We start from the raw sequence: 18,412 nt of genomic DNA on the forward strand, positions 1-18,412 counted from the left end.
CTTTTCCCATGTGTACCAAACCCTGATTCCATGTCCCTTCCCACAACCAACTATCATCCTAGATTTCTCTTCACTTTTAAAAGAGGTTAGAGTGGGAGAGAGCCAAAGCATAAGAGACTCTTAAAAACTGAAAACAAACTGAGGGTTGATGGGGGGTGGGAGGGAGGGGAGGATAGGTGATGGGTATTGAAGAGGGCATCTTTTGGGATGAGCACTGGCTGTTGTATGGAAACCAATTTGACAATAAATTTCATATATTAAAAAAAATAGAAAAAAAAATAAACATTCCAAATATCAATTCTAAAGTTCAGTTTCTTGGGGGGAAGTCTCTCCTGACTCGAAACACTCAATAGCTTAAGTGTCCCTGTTATGTGATTTCATGGCTTTTATCCTAATTATGATTTATTTGTTTGATTACTTCATATCAATCTCTCCATTAGACTTAAGTTTTCAGAGGGCAGGGTATATTTATTCTTATTGTCTTAGTGCCTGGCATAATAAATTTATTGAATGATTGTATTGGTGTCGTTTTTTTCTCTTTAATTAAAGATTTCATAAAAATTGAAGAGCTATTATTCCATACTTTGATTGTTGGATCAGTATGTTAAAAAAAAGTTATGAATGTGAGCAGATTCTTGATAGGTGATAATTCTTTCTCATTTTATTGGCAACTGATTAAAAAAAAGAGCAATAATAATGTGTACTGAGATCTGGAACCATGTCCAAAAGTCCTGCCACTTGATTCCCAAATACTCTTGAGCTTTATTATGTTGTCTGTTTCTTACTTGGAAGCATGTGAGTAAAAGACCCCTTTCCTATTTACAAATATTATTCTACATCCCTCTTCTTTTCTCTAGTGTGCTTTCTCCCTTGCCTATTAGTTTATGTTTATAAGGGATGATGGTCTTGTTTTTTTCTTAAATTTTATACTGTAGGTATATATTTAAATTTTGATTTGCTTCATTGCCTTATGAAGGTATGAACTAGTGAAAAATAAAGATTGATAAAAATGTTTTGCGAATAGTTACACCATTAAACATGTTATTTTTGGTGCAAATACACGTTAAAAGTACTGAAGGGGAGGGATTGTGTTTTGATTTTTTATTTTGTATTTCAAAATACTTCAGTAGTTTAACAGAGTAGCTAAATTTCTGCTATGATTGCTATGATTGTTGTTTACCTCGTGCTGCTTTTTGGGATATAGCATATTACACAGTTAGGAGTGTGGGCTCTGAAGAGTCAGATTACCAGAATTTGAGTCCTGGTTTCACAGTTTCCTGGCTTCATGATTTTGACCAAGTGACTTAACTGTTCCGTGCCTCAGTTTCCTCGTCATTAAAACAGAGATAATAATAGTACTTGGCAGCATTGTGGAGATTTTATGAGGTAGTGTGTGCAATGCCTGACACTTAGTAAACGTTAGATATTTATATTACTTTTTGGGTTCTAGGGAACCTAATAAAAATAATACCTTTTTCTCTGAGTTTTTTTTTTAATCATCATAAAATGCATATAATACATAATTTGCCATTTTCACCATTTTGAAGTGTACAATTCAGTGGCATTAAGTACATTCATAGTGTCCATTAAACAATAACTCTCCTTCTCTGCCTCTCCACAGTCCCTGATAACCTAACCTCTGTTTTACTGTTTCCATGAATGTGACTATTCAGGGTACCACATATAAGAGGAAATCATATAGTATTTGTCCTTTTGTGACTGGCTTATTTCAGATGGCATAATGGTTTCAAGGTTCATTCATATTGTAGCATGTGTTGTAGCTGTTGATTCTTATCTTCATTTTTTGTGATTGGAAAAGATACTTTGTATGATATTGATCTCTTTGAATTTTCTGAGGGTTGTTTTGTGGCCTAATATCTGTTCTTTCTGGGAGAATGTTTCATCAACATTTGAGAAGAATGTGTATTCTGCTGCTTTTGGATGGAGTGTTTTATAGCTATTACATTACTTCAGGTTGATGTGAAAAGACATCAGTGTCTCAGAGGTTCTCTGAGACTGTTCATTTTCCTTTTTTTCTTTCTATTCTACAGACTGGTTAATCTCAGATGATGGCTCTTCAAATTTGCTCATTATGTCTTCTACCTACTCAATTCTGCTATGGAACCTCATTTTTCCTTTTCAGCTAATGTGTCTTTCAGTTTTAGAATTTCTGTTTTGTTCTTTAAAAAAAAATTCTTTATTGATCTTCTCTATTTGGTGATATACCAGTATCTTTGGCATGGTTCTTTTCATTTTTTGAACATATTGAAAATAGCAGATTTAAAGTCTGTCTGCTAGTAAGTCCACTGTCTGGGCTTCCTCAGAGATGGTTTTTACTGACTGCTTTTTTTTCCCCCGTGTATGAGCTATACTTTCATATTTCTTTGTAAATCTTGTAATTTTTTGTTAGAAACTAGACATTTTAAATTACACAATATGAACAATTTAAATTACATAGCACAGATTCTTTCCCTTCCCAAGATTTGTTTTTGTTGTTATTAGGTAATTTTTCTCAACTAATTTGTAAAATCTGAGTTCTTTGTCACGTGAGGTCATGAAGTCTCCACTCAGCTTAGTTGTCAGCTAATGACTGAACAGGGATTTCCTTGAATTCATGGACGCTATAAGTCTACTTGAGAGATTGATATGAAATAATCAAATCACAATTATGATAAAAGACATGAAAGCACATAACAGGGGCACTTAATCTCGTGAGTGTTTCGAGTCAGGAGAGAGAGACTTTCCCCCAAGGAAGTGACCTTAAGATTGATATTTGGAGAATGTTTAAAAGTGAAGAGGGATTCAGCATAGTGGTTGGTGGGGGAAGGGTATGTGAAATTAGGGTATGGTTCATAAGGGAAAAGAATTAGATTGTTATGGTTTTATTTATTAATCCAGGGGTGAGAACATCAGTGCTACTCATTTGTCTTCACACCTTTGATTAAAAAAAACCTTTTCATGTTGAAAATTTTAAACATATCCAAAATAAACAGAACCATATAATAATTTTTTTCCTCTTCATGTTTTTCAGTGCAGACTGGTGCTTTTCATTAGTGGGAAATGTGTAAAGAGCCAGTCTGGATTAAAAAAATTCATTCATTCATTCATTCATTCATTCATTTTTAAGAAATCTCTCTGCCCAAAGTAGGGCTTGAACTCTTGACCCTGAGATTGAGATTTGTATGCTCTGCCAACTGAGCCAGCCAGGCACCCCTGAATTTCTTTATCTTAGAACATCAGCCTCTGGAGAGCTTCTGATTAATTTTTGACTCCCAAGTCAAAGCATTAATAGACTTTCTAGTATGGCTGGGTCCAATTGGGTTAATTCACTGTGGCCCAAGGTCATGTAAAGACATTGAGTTCCCAAGGTAGCTACTGTGAGAGGAGGGTAGTAGACATAAGAGATAGTGCTTGGAAGAAAGCAAGGGTGCAAGGCAGATAGTACTGTGTTTACAGTAAGTATTATAGTGAAGTAAGTTTCATGATTTATTCTGCAAATTTTAAATGCAGTCTCTTGACCTTATTTGAAACTCTTAAAATTGATCAACAATATGACTTTACAGTCCATGAAAACTGATGTTTTTCTAATACTTTGAAGGGGTTTAAAATACCTGTTACTGGAACCAGTATTTTATTGATTGATTGATACATCTCTTAGATTAGCAATTAGGCAGAAAATGCTGAAGTTAATTAGGAGCACATAATAGGTGTATAATTGTACCAAGCATGAATCACATTTGAAAATCTAGTATTCATGTATTCCTGAGGCACCTAATGCCCAAAAGCTTCTATATCATATACTTTTTATTTAAGTGTATTTACTTGTTTTGAGAGAGAGAGCGAGCGCGTGAGTGGGTGAGGGGTGGGGGTGGGGGGGCGGGGAAGGAATCCAAAGTGGGCTCACACTAACAGTGTGGAGCCTGACATGGGGCTTGAACTCATGAACTGTGAGATCATGACCTGAGCCAAAATCAAGAGTTGGATGCTTTAAGGGGCACCTGGGTGGCTCAGTCGGTTGAGTGTCCGACATGGTCGTGATCTCACAGGTTTGTGAGTTTGAGCCCTGCATCGGGCTCTGTGCTGACAGCTCAGAGCCTGGAGCCTGCTTTGGATTCTGTGTCTCTCTCTCTGCCCTTCCCTTGCTTGTGCACGTGCTCTCTCTCCCTCTCTCTCAAAAATAAACACTAAAAAAATAAAAAAGAGTTGGATGCTTAACTGACTGAGCCACCCAGGCTCTCCAGCTTAAGTTTTCAATAACTTCATAATATATTAAGCTTTTGGGCATTCAGGGTACCTAAGGAGTGACCTTTCTTTAAAAAAAAAAAAAAAAAAATCTGAATATCATCTACCCCTTCTTATAACTCTTTAATGTCTGTCCACTGGATGGAAGAAAAGTCCAAATTCAAAAGCGCTTCAAGAACTAATGTTTCTTACTAATTTCTTAGATGCATGATACATTCTAGCCTTATAAATTCAGAATTTTTGCCTGTATTGTGGTGTTTTATGTTCCTGTTTTTATATATAAGGTATTCACTAAACCTAAATATATTTTCCTTTATTTTGCCTCAAAGCCTCCTCATTGAAGACTTTTTATCTTGTCTAAGCTCAATTATATCCTTCATGCTGTTACATTTAGTAGTTAATATTATTATAAGCTACCATATAGTTATTTTTCTAGATGGTTGTTTTATTCCTTAAATTGAGTTGCTTGAGGGCAGAAATTGTATATTAATCTTTGCATGTGTTGCTTACTGTAGTTGATCGATTAATGCTTATTGGGTAAATGAACCTTTTTATTTTTCATTTTGAGAATATTACAGAGATTGTTCCTTAAAGTGTTTATTAGACAATGGCACAGATTTCTACACAGATTGGCTCTATGGGAAAATAGAGAATAATTAAATAAAAGTAGTTTCATCTAGGAACAGTTTTCTGAAGCTAGAACTAATATGTTATGAAATTAGCTAGAGTGGGGAGTCAAATTTCTAGATGGTTATGTTTTAGTTGTTAAAGTAAATGGCATATAAGAGAACTTCTAAGTTCATATGGCAAAAACAGGGAAAAATTGCAAAGTTAGAGTCTCTGAGGTTTCTGATGTTTCATAGACTAACAAAAGGTTGCTTTATTAGCAGCATTAATGAACAAATCGCTTTATTGGCTTAGGCATACTGGTAGCTTTGTCGGTCCAAAGAGCTAAGAGTTCTCATTTCAATTCATGATTATGTTAGAGTAGTGAAGTGAAAGCCATTGACCTTCTCTTAAGCAGAAAATAGAAAGTTTTTACAAATAGATTGAAGCATTATAAGAAATGTGATGAAAAACTAACTTATCAAACCACTTAAAATTTTTGAGTTTGAAAAATGTTTTTGTGCATCAATTTTACAATAGTAGATTTAAAAGAATAGACTTAACTGGTTGCTATTTAAAAATAATTTTAGTAGGATGGTTTTATAGAGGTAGTTCAGAATGATTGAAAAAATGAATTATTAGAATGGACAAACTTTTCAGTTCTTCAAATGGTGATATATATTAAGATTAATATGAGATACAGAAGGTATTAAACTTTAGAGAAGGTATAATGCCACTCAGATGGCATAGCTTCCAAGTTATCTTTTATTTAAGTAAATGAAATGCATTTTGCTTATTAGGATCATTTTTGGGAGTGCTGATTGGCTTCTATTAATTTACATTAGAGATTAAAGTAGAATCATTGAGGGGCCTGCTTCTAAATCAAAGGTCTTCAAAACCATAGTTTTAAAGGCCATGAATTACAGAAGTAAGTATTGTATAGCTGTATAGAACCAAGATTTGTATAGCAGCAATTCATTTATAATTTTAAATTTCTAAATTATAAGATATTTAAAGATATAAAAAATACAAGAAGGAATTTAAAGTGCTCATGTATCCAAGTGGCCAAAATTGACAAATATTAACATTTTGCTAGGATTGTTTCATAACTTTTTATTTACTTACAAAAAAAATTTTTTTTTAAATGTTTATTTTTGAGAGAGAGATACAGAGTGTGAGCAGGGGAGGGGCAGAGAGAGAGAGAGAGAGAGAGAGAGAGAGAGGGAGAGAGAGAGAGAGAATCTGAAGCAGGCTCCAGGCTCTGAGCTGACAGCACAGAGCCCGACATGGGGCTCGAACCCACAAACTTTGAGATCATGACCTGAGCTGAAGTCAGATGCTTAACTGACTGAGCTACCCAGGTCTCCCTCAATACTTTTTAAATAAAAAGTTAGTTGAGGATGGCTAATCTCATTCTTCTTTCTTGTAAGAGGTAATTAGTAGTCTGAAGTTATCCATTGTTTTTTATACTTTTATGCACGTTTGCATAAAAAATAGGATTGATTTAGGTTTAAAATGTAAATATTGTTTAACACCTTTTAACTTCCTTTTTTTCACTCAATGTTCATATCAGGATTATCCATGTTGAGATATATATATATATATATATATATACACACGTATATATATATACGTGTCACACGTATATATATATACGTGTGTATATATATACGTATGTATATATATACATATATATATATACGTATGTATATATATATATAAAGTTTGCTTATGTTAACTTCTATATTATTAGTTTGTTCCATTATTTGTGATGTTAAACTGGATTAGTTGGTTTAGCAAATGCTGCCAGATTTCTCCATTGTAAAGATATCTTTTTCTCTTTGGTAATTAATCCATGCATGGAGGCTGAGGAAACATCAAGGACCTTTCGCCCAATGATTTTAACATTCATTGTTGATATTTGCTTGAATCATTGATTACATTGATATTTGCAAAATGATGATTTTTTTTAGTTCTGTTTTTTTCCACATTTATTAGCTGGTATTCTTCTGTGAGGAAGAATTTCTACTCTCCTTTTTTTCATTATCACTGTGGGCTCATGGATTCTTTTATTCAGTGAATTAAAATCCATTATTGTTATATTTCTTTTGAAGGTTCAAATTGTTAAAATTTAGCCAGTGGGAACTCATTCAGTCTGGTTTTGGTGTCTCTGTGATAGGTCCCATCATTTTTAGAGCACTTAATTTTTCTGGCACAACAGAATGTTCTGTTCTTACTTTTATGCTTTTCCCACTGTGGACCTGGAAATGGCTATTTCTCCAAGGACCCTTATTCCTCTTGGTGTAGTTCCATCACTACATCATGGGCACTGGATATGTTCTGTATTACTGTGTATCACTGTTCTTTAGGGACTCTTTTCACTGGACAGAGCAAGTGGTCTAAAAAAACCAGTAATATTTGTAATTCCAATCTACTACTGCAGGGTTCTTCTCCCTTCCTGTTACATATTTGGATGTCTCTTAACAATAACATCAATATACATTTATTTATTGGTTCTGTCCTTCAACGTATACACAACATAATATTGAAATTGCCATACCAATACTGCTGCCAACTATAAACCCAATATGTAAGGTTTAAGATTTCTATGCAGTTTTTTGTTCATACAGTAGATCCCAGTGAAGGTATGTAGTCAGAGTACTATGCTCATAAGTTATTTTAATTAATTATGTTTTTATGTCACCTTGATAAACACTTGATAATCTGTTTTTGTTCATATTCAGTTTTAGGGCCCCATTATTGATTTAATTTTATTTACTGTTTTGAGAATAGTAAAACTACCATGTCTATGGGTCAAAACTACATAAAAAAGCATTCTTAAAGGTCTTCCTTCTCAATCACTATTTTCCATTTTTACTCACTTTGTAGGTAACCAATTTCATTAATTTCTGGTTTATCCTTGTGTTTCTTTTTATAAAAATAAGCCTATTTATGTGTGTGCATGCATTTATGTTTGTATGTTATTCATGTTCTTTTTTACACAGAAACACTAGATATGCATATTCCTTATGAGTGAATTTGAGCATTAGCTTATTGAATTCTAGGAAAACATTTGCTGGTATTTTTATTTGAGTAATGTTATTACTCATTAGCTTGGGGAAATCAACATCTTTATGATAATAAGGTACTTTTGCAAGAGAATAGGGGATGTCTTTCTATTTGTTTATTTACTTTTGTATGTTTCAGAAGTGTTTTAAAGTTTTCCTTATAGAAGTTTTACACATTTACATTTATTCCTAAGTATTTTTATCTTTTTTGTTGTTTTTTTATAAATACTGTTTTCTGTTCAATCAAATAAGCAATTTGAAATTTTTTTTTTTACTAAGAGATTTAAGCTTGTTTACATATCTTGATATGATGGGTGTTTTTCTGATTGATGTGTTGTATTTACTGCTGTTTTTTATTCTTTCACATAGTGGTCTGTTTCTCTACTTTTTGAGAATTATTTTCTTACTTAAGGAAGGTTGATATTTTTGTTTTAATGGCTAAATTTTGGCAGTGGACTTAGACTGCTGAATATTGTTTTGTCTGCATTAAATGAATATCCTTTGACATTCACTTGTTACCTATTTAACACCAGAGAGCTGATTCTTCTCTGTTTTTATTTCCCTTTATTTTACATATTAAAAATTCCATTATAATATGTGAAAGAATATAATATTTAAGTACCATTCTTCTGTCCTTGTCCATACCTTTGTTTTAGTAATATATCTAAAATTAAATATATTCACTGTTGTCTCTGTTTAGTAAAGCTTTTGTCGAAGTTTCCTCTGTCTTTATTTGATGGTATGAAATTCATTCTTTTGTAGATTGCTCATAATGGGCTATGCTTAATGTATTTCCGGAGTTCATGCAAGTTTAAATCTGTGTTTCTTTAATAGCCTTGATAGTTAAAAGGACACCTGATTGGATATGAAATCCTTGGTTTACACTTTGATTCCTTGGATTTCTTGAAAAAGGTGCTACAATGTTGACTCACTTTGAATGTTGCTATTGAGAAATCTGATGCCAACCTTACTTCTGTCTTTTGTAAGAAGCTTAGTACAGTATTTTTGTTGGAAGCCCCCAAAGGTTTTGTTTTTTGTTTTTTTTTTTTACTATTAAAATTTTATTAGGCTATGTTTTAGAGTTTATTATTCTGAGATTGTTTTTCCAAGTATGTAGATTTTTGTCAGAATTCACATATATCATATTTCTTCCTGCCTGCTACAACATACATGTATGCAATTGTTTTTGTTTTTGGAAATATGTTTTAAATTATAATTTTAAATATTCTTTTATTTTGCTTTTATTCTTCGTAGTTATCAGTTATGCATGTTATAGCTTCTTCACAGATCTGTGGTTTTTTATTTGATCTTTTTTCCTTTATTTTTATTCTCTTGTCTGTCTTCTTGCTCCTTATTTTCCCTTATGTTTTTATTTGAATTCAGTCTTACTTTTTATAATTTAAAAAATGATTTGACTTTTCCTTCTTCTTTTTTTTTTTTTCTTTTTGTTTATTCTCCCAAGTAGGGTCAATTATTATTTCATATCTTGCTGTGTTTTGTCAGTATCTATTCTGAGTTTTTGATTTTTGCTTACACACACACACACACACACACACACAGACACACTGTATTTACTTCAATTTGGAGTATTAGTTGACAGTTTTGTGAATTTTTTGTGGTGAGAATTTTCATTAGCTGAAGTGTTTGGATTGGAATTTCCATGTTTTTTTTTTCCCTTAAAAAATTCTTTTTTTTTTAATGTTTATTTTTAAGAGAGAGAGAGATTGAGTGTGAGCAGGGCAGGGGCAGAGAGGGAGACACAGAATCTGAAGCAGGCTCCGATCTCTGAGCTGACAGGACAGATCCTGACGTGGGTCTGGAACCCACGAGCTGTTAGATCATGACCTGAGCCAAAGTCAGACGCCCAGCTGACTGAGCTACAGCTGCCCCTTTCCATGTTCTTATAGTAGCTTTTTAATTAGTGTTGTCTACTACTTCTATTCATTTCCTGGCTTAGCGTTACCAGTTGTATGTAGACAGGGGTGAGAGATTTGCCTGGCTTATAGTATTTCTTGTTCAAGAGCTCTCCCTTTTGTTGGTATAGTGAAGTGCAATTTCTTTAATGTATAGGTTATTTATTTATTTTTTTGTTTGTTTTTTTGGTCTGGGAGGGTGAGGGGAAAGGGGTTTGTATATTGTACACTTTTGAGATTCTTTTTTGTTTTTGTAAAACACTTGATTTCCACCTTTTGCTTTCTTCTTTCCTTTTACCACCAAGCCTCTAAGGGTGTCCCATCTTCCTGAGACTGCCATCTCTGATCCTTCATACTTTGAACCCTCCCTATCTATTCATTGGTAGCCAGGAATCTGATCTACTCTGGGACACCATTTCTTAGTACTTTCCTATTTACTGTAAGACTTTCGCTTTCTGGAAGTTATGTGTTCCACCTACTCTAGGCTCCAGTTTCCTTCTGCTTGCCATGCAGTCTGTGCTTGATTCTTCAGAATTTGCTCTGCTAAAATTTTACCCCTTCCTCAACTTATATCTAACATGGACTCTGTATTAGTCTGCTGGTTAAGCCAATGGTGTGGTTTATGGGTAGTTTTATTTGCTCTCTGGGTTGATGCTTTTTTTTATTTTCAGTTTTGAAGGGTGTATGGAAAGATTGGATTTACATGGGGCTGTTGTCCTATGAGAACCTGGAATATAGTCGTTTGACTTTTAACTTTGTTGTACCCCTTCTAATACAGAAGTGTCAAGTTTTGATGATGAATATTTATGTACCCCTTCTAATACAGAAGTGTCAAGTTTTGATGATGAATATATCAACTTTTTCTTTTATGGCTTTTGTGCCTTATTTAAAATAGCATTTTCAATCTTCATGTCTTGTGAGATTATCCTATATTGTCTTTTGAAAGTTTTAGTTTCAATTTTTTCAGGTGTTGGTAAAACATAATACCTAGAAAGTTTGATCTACACTGGGATGTTGTCGAGATATATTTTTACCTTACTTTTTTAGTGGATGTTTAATTGTCCCTGAATCATTCATTTAAATAGTCCTTTTTCTCACTTCTTGTAATACTACCTTTGTCATGTATGAAATTTCTGTATACACACAGATTTGAATTTGGACTCTGTGTTCTTGTTCATTGGCCTCTTCGACCCAATACCGCAGATCTCACCGTTATGAATGTATGGTAAATCTTCGTTTCTGGTTGATAAGCCTCCTTTCTTTTTACCCTAAAATTTTTGTCTAATCTTGGTCCCATATTAACTTTGAGAAAATCATTTGGCTTTGTTTTTAGGTATGAACTAAACTAATAGCAACAATTATTTGTTTTTACTGAAACAAGGGATCAACTTGACATTTTAGCACCTTCTGTGTGTATATATTATCTTATTTAATTTTTAAGCACCTTCTGTGTGTATGTATTATCTTATTTAATTGTAAGCAATTGTAACATGTAGGTATTGCTATGCTTGTTTTACTTTGAAGAAACCAAAACTTAGAAAAGTTAAATAATTTTATTCAGTAAATATTGAGTACTATATGTACTACCATGCCCTAGAGCTAGAGTAATAAATAAAACTGGTGCTAATATAAAGATTTTTAAAAAGACATGTAATGATCCTTAATAGTTATAAAATGTAGAATTGCTTGGTTATTTTTTTTGTTACACATATTGAAAAAAATTTTTTTAATGTTTATTTTGAGAGAGTGAGAGAGAGAGAGAGAGAGAGAGAGAGCACCAGAGCAGGAGAGGGGCAGAGAGAAAGGGAGACACAGAATCTGAAGCAGGCTCCAGGTTCTGAGCTGTCAGCACAGAGCCTGACATGGGACTCGAACCCATGAAACATGAGATCATGACCTGAGCTGAAGTTGGATGCTTAACTGACTGAGCCACCCAGGTGGCCCATGTTACATACATTTTAAATGGTAAAGAACCACATTAACGAGAATTTGCAAAATAGACAAAAGGATAGAAGTCACCAGAATAATTGAAAATATTTAAATTCATATCTACTTTTTTCATAGTTTCTTGGCATATAATTTTTATTACAAGTTTATTTAATATTTCAATCAGATGTATAAGTGACACATGATAGTTCCTTTTTATATACATAACAAAATCATATGTAGTTGAGTGTGCCATATTGTAAAGTGGATCTTTTTAAGATATCACATGACTATCACATGACTTAGTAAATAGTTTATTAAAAGTGAACCTATTTGGATGGGTCTTAGTGATACTGCCTTATGGAAGACATCTATATTAAGATAACATGTATTTATGTAGCCGTGTTTATTAGAAAAATGATCTTCGAATCTAACTTTGCTCTGAAATCATATGTCATGGACTACTGTGGGTCTATGGAGTTTCCACTGATAACATAATATGTCTTAGTCTAGATCTCGTCTACCTTAAGGAAAAGACTTGAAGAGATGATAAGCTTCGAGTGCCTATACAAATTTCTCTTTTGTAAATAATTTGTTTATACTTGGAAGTTTGATTACATAATTTGGGTTATTTGCTGTGATATATGCTTACATGCAGTGCCTTTTAAAAAGAGGTAGGCAAGACATGAATGTTAATTGAATATTTTCCACGTGGAAGTAATTGAAGATAGAAGGTATAGGAGTGGAGACTCAGAACTCTTTCATTATAGGAATGTCCAGCCAAGTTTTGTTTTTTCTGTATTTACAAGTATTTACATTTAGAAATTTCAAGTATTTACATTTAGAAAACTTTCCAGTCACCTAATAGGGTTATTCAATTGGAAAGTTTGGAATATGCTATAAATTTTCTGAAAAACATACATTTATGCTAAGGTTATGTATATTAGTATATGTTATTTCTTTTCTTAGTGCTAGATAGTTTGTTAGAATCAGGTTTGGCACCAGAGAAAATGTATGTTTCTAGATTTTACTCATTTGTAAAAATTATTCTTAAAGACAAAATAGAAGACAGGGGTCTTGACCTTCAAAACTCTTGTAAAATGGCCATTAAAGATGAATTATTTTTTTTTTAATGTTTATTTATTTTTGAGAGAGAGACTGTGAACAGGGGAGGGGCAGAGAGAGAGGGAGACAATCCAGTTCGGAGGCTTCAGGCTCCAAACTGTCAGCACAGAGCCTGATTGTGGGCTTGAACTCAGAAACCGTGAGATTATGACCCGAGCTGAAGTTCGTTGCTTTAACCAACTGAGCCACACAGGTGCCCCAAAGATGAATTAAATGATAAGTTTAAAAGATCTTTGTTACAATTCTTTCAATTATGAATACAACTATATAATTGTTTACTACTTATCAAAAATATCCATTGTGGTCATATTTAATATTTATATTTAAAGGAAGGCCAAACATTACTTTTAGTTAGTTCCTAGTTTAAAAGGTATTATTTTGACAAATTTTGTTAAAAGTATTAGAAATACATATATATACAACACATCTATATATATTTGTATATATTTCAGTCGTTATGAACTTATATTTTCTGTCATTGTGAACTTAACATTAAAGAAAATATATACTTATGACCTAGTATCATTTGATTTTTCTCACCTTTACTGTTAATAGTGTCTTCAATTTTAAAAGAAATTTGTGTGGTCTTTTATACCCGATTTAAATAGGAAATTTAGATACTTGACTGTTCAACCAAAGTATTTGTCCATCAGGGTATATATTACAGTCTATTTTGTTTGTATTGCCTTGTTCTTGATTTTGTAAGGTCTTGCTTTTTATGTAAACTTCTCTAGTGTTTGGTGGTATGGCTTAGTAGGGTCTGGCCTGTGTGTAGGGAGAGTCATGCACCCGTAGGATAAAGATAAACACTATTTGTCCGAGCATCAATTTTACTTAAAGAGTTAGAGAGTAGAAATGTTAAGCTAACTACACTTACTGTGATAAGCACTACATAATGTGTAGAATTGTTGGATCGCTATGTTGTACAATTGAAGCTAATATGACATTGTATTTTAGCTATACTTAAATGATAAAAATTTTTAAAAAATGGCTATTCTGAATCCTGAAAAAGAAAAAGAACGTTAAGCAATTTAACTGTTAGGTAATTAGAAGATTATATAATAAGATGACTTCACAAATAATATAGGATTGAATGCAAAATGTGTGTTGTTTTTCAAAAGTTTTTATTTATTTATTTTGAGAGGGAGAGAGAGAGAGAGGGAGGGGCAAAGAAAGAGAGAGAGAGAGAGAAGAAGAGACAGAATTCCAAGCAGGCTCTGCACTGTCAGCACAGAGCCTGACATGGGATTTGAACTCATAAACTGTGAGATCATGACCTCAGCTGAAACCAAGAGCTAGACGCTCAACCGGCTGAGCCACCCAAGTACTCCAAATGTGTGTTAGTTTTTAACATAAGTAAGACAAGCATTTTGTCTTTCATGTAGGCTCTTTAAAAGTTTGTACTCTGCATTGTCACATGTTAGGTGGAACTGAGGATAGGGTGGGTGGGATGAGAGAGTTATATGTTTATTACTTTTACCTGTGGTGGCATTTTGCTAGGGACACTAAACTGGAATGTTGTGACAAGTATTGTTTTAAGGTATTTTACCCTTGACTTTCTTGGTGTCTAGGATACCTTCCTAGGAAATTAATTTGACAGAATCTGCTTATCAGGTACAAGGCCTATTTATGGGTTAGTAGTTTTTTATGTTTTTAAAGTTTATTCATTCATTATTTCTGAGAGAGTTGGAGAGAGTGAGTGAGCGTACACAACTGGGGGAGAAGCAGAGAGAGAGAAGGAGACACAGAATCCAAAGCAGGCTCCAGGCTCTGAGCTGTCAGCACAGAGCCTTCCCTGCACAGGGCTCAACACAGAGCTCTAATCTGGAACCTTTGAGTTCACAACCACGTCCGAAGCTCAACTGGTTGAGCCACTCAGCCGCCCCCTGTGGGTTTGTAGTTTAAAACTTAAAGGCTTCCTAGTCCTGAGGTATATCATCAGGACAACTTTGTCTTCTTTTCTCCACATCTTTAGAATTTTGATCTTAGGTCTTGGTTTCAGTCTTTTTGGTATTTTTGTTGTCATTATTGTTTAATTTTGTAAACTGTGTTTACATTTTCTTTCTGTCCATTTAATTGGGCTTTGTATTTTTCTTTGTATGAATCTTGTGTCCCGAGGAACTTTGCATCTGAGCATTTAATAATTGAATTAGCTGTTGTGAGTGGATTCATTAAAAAAAATTTTTTTTAATGTTTTTATTTATTTTTGAAAGACAGAAAGAGACAGAGTACGAGCAGGGTAGGGGCAGAGAGAGAGGGAGACATAGAATCCAAAACAGACTCCAGGCTCCGAGCTGTCAGCACAGAGGCCGATGTGGGACTCAAACTCATGAACCGTGAGATCATGACCAGAGCCGAAGTTGGATGCTTAATTGACTGTTCCTGAGTGGATTTATTTTAAATGAACAACGTGCCATGAGTAATATTGTATTGCAGTTGACTTCCTTTTCTGTGGTGCTTTTACAAAGTTGCCAGTATTTTTATTTGCTCTCCCCCCATATGTATAGCCAAGTAATTACAAAAAAGGTGCTCTTTGCCATATTTATTCTATAAATGGTACTGTGCATTTGAACTACAAAGAGGAGGACATCCTTATTTTATCTTTACCTTTTAAAGGCAAAGTTTGCTGATTTTTATTTTTTCTTTAATGGGAATTTTGATTTTTTGTTTTATGTATTTGACATTTATCATTTTAAGAAAAAAATACTTCATGCTTATTTTGGAAATTTATGTAGAGTACATGTTACAACCCATAAAGCTACATGAAATATGTAGGAATAAATTTAACAAGAAAGGGATAAGATTTGTATGATGGAAATAACATTTTATTCAAGGTTCAAATAAATGAAGAGACCTACTACTTTTCAAAATGAAAAACCCAGTGTTATAAGATGTAGACTTTTTCAAAATTTTACCCATAAAACTAATGCAATTCCAATCAAAACAACAATTTATTTTTTCAGTTTGAAAAAGGGGGGAACTTGACAACTTGATTCTCAAATATATGAAGTATATGAATCAGAGTATCCAGCAGAAGTTTTAAAAATAAAAACCTGACAAGTGTTTTATGGTATTGCTTGCTATACTGTAAAGCTGTAGTAATTAAAGGGTGTCTGGGTGGTTCAGTTGGTTAAGTGTCTGACTTCTGCTCAGGTCATGATCTCGTGGTTCATGAGTTCCAGCCCCGCGTCAGGCTCTGTGCTGACAGCTCAGAGCCTGGAGCCTTCTTTGGATTCTGTGTCTCCCTCCCTCTCTGCCCCTCCCCTGCTTGCACTCTGTCTCTCTCTCAGAAATAAATAAACATTAAAAAAAAAAAAAGCTGTAGTAATTAAAAACATTGATAGTGATGATGCAGGAAGAGTCCAGAAAGAGTCCTAATAAATGAAAAATGAGGAGAGTGTATAGACACACAAAGCACAATGTTATTTTTTTAACGTATCAAAATGTAAAGAACCATATATTTGAAAAGGAAAACAGATTTGCCTCCATTAAAATGGAATAGACTTCTCTAAGAAAAAATATTATAAGAGGGCCAGATTAGTAGAAAATATTTGTAATTTGTAGCAAAGTTTTAACAAGCATAACAGAGCTTCTAAAATTAACAAAATTTATTCTCAGTTTTTAAGAGTCTCTTATGGTTTGGCTCTTTCCCTCTCTAACTTTTCTTCCCCTCCCCCCTCCCCCATGGTCTTCTGTTAAGTTTCTCAGGGAGGGAGGGGAAAGTGGGTGATGGGCATTGAGGAGGGTACCTTTTGGGATGAGCACTGGGTGTTGTATGGAAACCAATTATTTGACAATAAATTTCATATTAAAAAAGTAAAATTAACAAAGCTTAGAAAAATGAATTGTGAATAAGGAATAATAATTCTAAGAATATGCATGATTTTATAAAAGTATGCATAAAGATATATATCTTTACATATACATCTATATATGCTTATATATCTTTACATATATATGTATGTAAGTGTTAATTATAGCATCATTTGTAGTAGCAAAATGTTGGAAGCAATCTGAATGCCCACTAGTAGAGAAATGGCTACATAAATTGTAGTACATCATCCATATTTTGAATATTAATAGATTGACCAAAAAAGATTCAAATCTAAATGTCATGAAATAGCAAAATGTCCAAGACATATTATTAATATATAAAAAGAATCCTATAGTCTGATCTCATTTACTTAGTAGAACTATATTATTTATGGTAATCTTGAAACCATTCCAAAATACAGACAAGACATTTAAATTAACCTATTAATATTATTAGGAACCATAAATTTAACATTAAGAGAATACAGACAAATACAGCCACTAAGGCAAACCATAAGAGACTCTTAAATACAGAGAACAAACTGAGGGTTGCTGGAGGGGAGGTGGATGGGGGGATGGGTTAAATGGGTAATGGGAATTAAGGAGGGCACTTTTTGGGATTGGCCCTGGGTGTTATATGTAAGAGATGAATCACTTGGTTCTACTCCTGAAGCCACCGCTACACTGTATGTTAACTAAATTGAATTTAAGTAAATTAAAAAATATATATATATATAAAATAAAAGTCTTTTACTATCAATTGAATGGAAATATCAATATGAATCTATGATTATACACATATATAGTCCCCTCTTCCTTCTAGTAGAAGGGCTTATAAGCATCAGCAATTGCAGTAGCAATAACTACACTCAGCACTGATAAGATCGTCTCTAAATATTGTTTCTACTGAAAGGATCCAAGGCTTCTGTGAAAAATTGCAGATCCTAGTTCTTGGGCAGAGAAAACAGCCAGAAAATAAGAAAGTGCTCAAAAGCTATTGTATCACATCAGCAGAACCCCCAAACCCCAGCTCCAAAGGAGTTCCTAGTGGCCATATCTGGAACTATCTAAGCCTTAGTGAGAGAATTATTGTAATTAATTATAAAACCTTAATTTGAAAAAATAATTTAGAAGTCCAGAGTGATAAGAGGGATAAAGGAAAAGGGAAGCCTTATTTAGAGAAGAGAGAAGTTAATACCTTTTGAAGCGATGTTAGAACTAGAATATTATCATAGTGAAAACTCCAGTGAAACACTTTAGACCAGAACCATCAGTGAATGCCAAAACCTTGGAGGAAAGACTGCTGGAAACAGGGTATACACATAATACCAAATTATTATCCCACACATCACTTACTATTACAAAGGAGAAAATGTGCCTTTGCAAATAGAAAGATCTGTAAGTTGCCACTTGAACCAAGTGGTTCAAACAACATTGGTATGTTTCTTGTTGTGATGTACCATGGAATACTTAACCACCTTTGGAGTCTTCTTACCTAATATGTTTATTCTGTATCCAGTCAGGTCCCCACATTCCATGAGTTAAAATCTTTTATTAGTTCTAGGAGCTTTTTTGTAACCTTTGTCTACATTTTCTATGTAGATTGTCATGCATGCAAATAAGACCATTTTTTAAAAATGAAATTTTTTTTATTTTTTTAATTTATTTTTCATGTTTTTTAAATGAACTTTTGAGGGGGTGGGGGGAGAGAAACAGGTG

At 33.5% G+C, this 18,412-nt stretch overlaps 1 protein-coding gene across 5 annotated transcripts in view; it reads left to right on the forward strand.

Moving 5' to 3' along the window:
* The window catches only part of FBXW7 (F-box and WD repeat domain containing 7), a 227,473-nt gene that overhangs the window by 44,532 nt on the left and 164,529 nt on the right, over positions 1-18,412 (forward strand). Inside the window, exon 1 of one of the 5 annotated variants that reach the window (XM_042935298.1) lies at positions 9,724-11,049. The exons of the other annotated variants lie outside the window; for them this stretch is intronic. The gene's annotated coding sequence lies outside the window, so the exon portion shown is untranslated. Of the gene's footprint in view, positions 1-9,723; positions 11,050-18,412 lie in introns of those variants that run through there. 5 annotated transcript variants of the gene reach the window in all.

The sequence above is a fragment of the Panthera leo genome, chromosome B1 (genome assembly GCF_018350215.1).
Source record: "Panthera leo isolate Ple1 chromosome B1, P.leo_Ple1_pat1.1, whole genome shotgun sequence".
NCBI classification, from domain to species: domain Eukaryota; kingdom Metazoa; phylum Chordata; class Mammalia; order Carnivora; family Felidae; genus Panthera; species Panthera leo.